General features: G+C 37.9%; 1 long non-coding RNA gene across 2 annotated transcripts; it reads left to right on the top strand.

Annotated features, from left to right (window-relative positions):
* The first annotated feature begins 2,687 nt into the window (after positions 1 to 2,687).
* Positions 2,688 to 4,800, top strand: LOC130206312 (uncharacterized). 2 transcript variants are annotated; one of them, XR_008834082.1, is made up of 5 exons: positions 2,688 to 2,826; positions 2,976 to 3,067; positions 3,317 to 3,391; positions 3,636 to 4,031; positions 4,346 to 4,800. It is a non-coding gene; the product is annotated as an uncharacterized LOC130206312 (long non-coding RNA). The 2 variants fall into 2 exon arrangements; XR_008834081.1 differs by lacking the exons at positions 2,688 to 2,826; positions 2,976 to 3,067 and having other exon boundaries at positions 3,222 to 3,391.
* Positions 4,801 to 5,057: the final 257 nt, after the last annotated feature.

A 5,057-nucleotide genomic window follows, 5' to 3' on the forward strand; every position in this document is an offset into this window, starting at 1 on the left:
CAGGCAACAACAAACTACCGCTTAGTCACCCATGACCCCGCCTCTCCTGGGTGACTTCCTGGGTCTTTCCACCACCCGGACCTCCACATGCAGACTTCAAAGGGCTCACTCAAAACTTATTTTAATGCGTCATTGTCAAGACATAATTCACACTGCTGTTTCCTTGAATGGTACATAACTTCAAGGAGACAGGGATATATATATATATAGGGGACCAAAACAGTGTATTTAGAAGCATTCCTCTGCACTGTAAAAAAAGATCCTAATTTTACGGTAAATAACTCTAAATATTTACAGTATTTTTCTTTCTTTTTAAATTACATACAAAACTCTGTGAAATTACAGACATTATCTTTAAATTAACAACCCAACTGTTAATTTAAGTTTTATGCTCATAATACAAAATAACATTTTTTTCCCATTTTTGTAAAGAAAGATGACTGTATTATTAATACAGTCTTTTTACCGTTTTCTTAAATGACATACAAATTCATGTAAAACAACAATTATTACCTGTAATTAAATGTGGAGCTCCTTATATGAAGGTTTATGTCCATACTAACAATTTAACGATTTTCTTTGTAATTTTAAGGTAGATCATATTATATTTATATTAATGTGTACTTTTACATTCAAACTCTGTAAATCTGAATCTAAATGTAGCTAACTTTTGTCATTACATTAAACATATTGCATTTATTTGAAGAGTACAAAGTAGAAGAAATAATAGGTTTTGATACTTGTTCTTTATAGGAGCATTATAGGGCGACCGTGAGTATTTGTCCAGTGTCGGTGTCCCGGAGCGAGACATCTAACTTAACTGTAAGTCGCTTTTGGATAAAAGCGCCAGCTAAATGCATGTAACATGCTTGAAAGTTTCAACCTCAAGAGAGCAGTGCAGCAGAAACTTGCCATATAGGATTTAGTGTCAACTAGAAATAAGACCGTCACAATGGCAATGACCACCACGAGCGGAGTGCGAAGCATCCCAGATAGCAGTAGATCCTATCCGCCTCCTGTCGCACTCGGTTTGGTCATGCCACCGATCCGCGCACCAACAGACAGCGTTGTGACTGCGGTGGATGCGCCAAGTTGTTGCCCTTCGACTTTTCAAACTGGTATTTTCAAAACTGCAGCTCTTGCGCCAGAAGTACGAGTTAGTTAGGTGTTGAATTGTGTTGCTACTGTCGAATTATGGCTCGTTTTCTTAAGAGTTCCTCTTCTTTGGCTGCCGCTAACATTGCTTTGTGAAGTTTGAGGTATTGTTAGACTTCAACGTCAATAAGTTATTACCGTAACATCCCGGTTTTAAAAGAAAAAATCGTATTTAATCACACACAGTTGGTGATGGTGTATAAGCTGATGTTGCTACTGCACGTGTCCCTCTGCCAGGGCTGGTCCAGCTAACTACCAGGTGTGGTTCTCATGGAGTTATCTTCTGCAGCTAGCGCTGAATTGTCAGTGGTTAGGTTACTTAAGCTCCAACCCAAGGGTGCGCGATGGAAGCTGAGCGAGCTAACCGCCAGCCCGCGAGCTAATAACGAGCGCCAGCTCATGAGCTAATAGCGCCAGCTCATGAGCTAATAGCGAGCGCCAGCACAGACCTGTTTTAATTTAATTCTGCATGTATTGAGTTCTCAACACGTAACTTAGAATTTGCAATGTCATCCTCACAGTTGTACAGAAGTGACAACACTGTTGATCGCCATCTCTACAATTCAGGTAAGCACACATTCTTTGGAAGGAAATGTTTTCACAGCAACTTAAAGACACATTTGAGAGGGAACCGTATAACCTGTTTAACTTTATAATGACCAGATTTGTATTAATTCATTAAAATACTATCTTAATAGCGTAGTGTTTGTTAGGATCTGTGTGTTTCCTGTTTTATGTTGAAGTCCCTGTCTCGTTTCCTGTTTCCCTGCTCTTCCCTCCCTGTGCTTGTCTGTTTCTTTCCTGATTGTTTCCAGACACGCCCTGATTGTTTCCACCTGTGTCTCGTTCCCCTGTGTATTTAATCTGTGTCCTTCTGTTTGTCTGGTGTCAGATCGTCTTTTTTCGTTCCCGTGTGGTGTTGTCCGTGTTCCTGTACTGAGAATAAACTCAGTTTTTCGTGAAACTCCTGCTGCGTTTGGGTCCTCCACACCACGCATCCGTAACAGTGTTTTTATAAAAATGACTTGACATGCTATATAAGCACTACAAATTAATACAATTGAGAACAAATAGATATTGTATATTTCCTGAAAGAAAAGATGCATTTCAAACATTGTTTGTATTTTGGTTTGTTTTAGATAAAATGAACAGAAAGAATGGGCCTGTCTCCAGCTCCACCATTAGACGGAGGGTCCGTCAAGATGTTTTGACTACATCACTGTGATTGATGGGAAACTGAATACAACTTTGACTGTTAAGTAAAGTTTCTTCTCTTCAATGTGTATAACACGCCTATTATTGCCGTTTAATCTCTTTTTTTACGGTATACCTCGTGTTTTCAAACACAAATTTTCATACTCCTGGTTATAAAGAACTTTAATAGTTGCAAAATATTATTTTTTTCAAAGTTCTTGGAACAGAAGGTTATATTTCTGTGACAAGTGACACTGTTTGTTTCTTTCCTCTGTAATTCAGGATGTTCCACTTCATAGAATTGTTGATTAACAAAAGTAGCAGTAGTGCCACAAAGCTATACCAGCTTTGTGGCACTACTGCTACCGTTTTGGCCGAATTATCCGAGGGACGAAAGGGTGGACAAGGCTGTCAGAAGCGCCGAACAACCTGGACCAGACTGGCAGACACGTGACGTCAGAGTAATTGGATCATGCGGTATTATATTAATATTGTATTAATTGGCCGTTTTAAACGGATATAAAAAATCACTTTGTTATATATGTTGGGGGAAACAACATTTTAATCACATTGTTCTGTTTATAATTCTGTACTTTTTCATTATGTTTATGTGACTTAATTTTTAGATAATTACTTGGTGGAAATATATGTCTTGCGACACATCAGATCTCCAGTCAGAAGAGGAGGCAATTCCTAAAAAGAGGAAGGCAATGCCGGTGTGAGTAAATATGTATACATTTTATTCTTTAGAACACTTTTACCTTAATAAAATAAAGCGTCTGTCATTCATTTTTATAGTATGACCAATTAGTTTTTTTCTATCTCTTTCTAGCCATTTCTATGGAGACTGATGGAGACAGTGAAATGAAAATTCCCCCCACAAAACAGGGGTCCAACCACTAGCGGGACAGTTGTCCCTCCAATCATTGCCTCCTCCTAACTATTCCATGTACTCCATCACCAGCAGGACAGCGAACACGCCAGGGGGACACGCCCACCTGGCGAGGGGCATGGTGTGGTTCAGACGCCATTGCCTGCTGTGGTGAGCAACACCTCAAACGGCTATGGGATTCAAATTGAACCTTTAATCATTTAATTTTTTAAATGTTAACAATTGTTAATTCGATACAAGACATGCAATACACACTGTCACATTGAATCCAAGTGAATATGATTATTATGATTGCATTAATGAAATTGTATAAAACTTGATATTTCCATATTTTATGTAAAATCTCTTAATCGTTACATTTTTTAACTGTTTTTCGAATGGTTTTTTTATATAGCTGTTCCAGTTCAAATCCTAGGCATGCTGGAGACAATTACAGAGGTGAGAGACCCGGTTCCGTTTCCGTGTACCACAATGGAGGAAGTGGACCTTTTTGAGCAACGGCTCAAAGATCCCGTCAACATTCTAATGAGTGGTGAGTTTTTTTGTTTTAAGAATCTCACGCAAAGCTGATTAAAATCTATTGTATGTAATTAACACTAGACAATACCATGTTTGATGGAAATGTTTTTTCAAACATTCTGTAAAGTATCAAATATTAATCGTACTTTTTCGATCCATTTTCGATTTCCTCCCTGGCAACGATCGGACGACATGATGCCAAACGTGGAACATCCCCGAATGAATGGAAAAAAATTATTCAGTCAAATGACATCTAAGACTTTGCTCCTGCGTAAGTAACTCATATTTAATGAAAACAATTTGGATTCACCCAGAGGTCTTGAGTAGTGTTCAAACTTACGAATAACCATCTTTCCCAGATCTTTTTTTAACGGTGCTAAATAAAATGTTTGAATTGCAACTTTATTCTCTACTTGGGTAAATGTTACTTGACTATATCTTTACATAATAGTTATATGATATATTGGCTCTAAATATAGCATAGCACACCTTAAGTGCCAGACAGCTACTAGATTTTAGACTGCATTTCTGCTCTATGTTGCACTGAGGATTCATGAGATTTTGTATCTGCTTGTGTGATTACAGATGCCGTCAGAAAGAATCATGCCACACATGCATCCACTGATGAACAGATTCTAAAGCATGCCATTAGGTGGTTCAACCTGGCAGCAAACCGGGGTAGCTCCAGGAGGCGTGCTACTGTCGACATCCCCCACACTGAACAGAATTAAAAATATATATTTATATTTTAATATAATATATATTTATATATATATACACATACACCAGTTCTCAGTTGGAAGTTCCACCATTCACTTGAGGCCACTGCGACCTATTCTCTGGGAGAATTGTGGTATTTGGGTTAGGTGGTCGGTATTTATGGTTGTATTAGTTGTAGCTCTTGTGTTCTAATGTGAGCTATAGTTTTTACTCTATATGTATGTGTGTATATATTGTCTCGAACTAATTATAAATAAATATGATTCATACATGTACAAGAAATAATTTGATGTCCTTTTAATAAACTGTTTTTGATATTATTTCCGATTGCATTTCTTTTTTCCCCATTGATGCATATTAAATATATGTCGGTATGTAAAGTAATTGATCCGGGCCAAATGAGCTGCTTCATGGAAGGATCCAAATGGAATGAATATGGGTGCATACGCTGTACATCTAGCCACTGATCCGGAGCCTATGACGCATCCGAGGGAGTCAGTTTGCTATCTGTGATATTAATTGTGTTACATTGAACTGGAATAGGCCTTTACTGTTCAAAATATTGAAAATGACAATG

Source organism: Pseudoliparis swirei, chromosome 16 (genome assembly GCF_029220125.1).
Source record: "Pseudoliparis swirei isolate HS2019 ecotype Mariana Trench chromosome 16, NWPU_hadal_v1, whole genome shotgun sequence".
Taxonomy (NCBI): domain Eukaryota; kingdom Metazoa; phylum Chordata; class Actinopteri; order Perciformes; family Liparidae; genus Pseudoliparis; species Pseudoliparis swirei.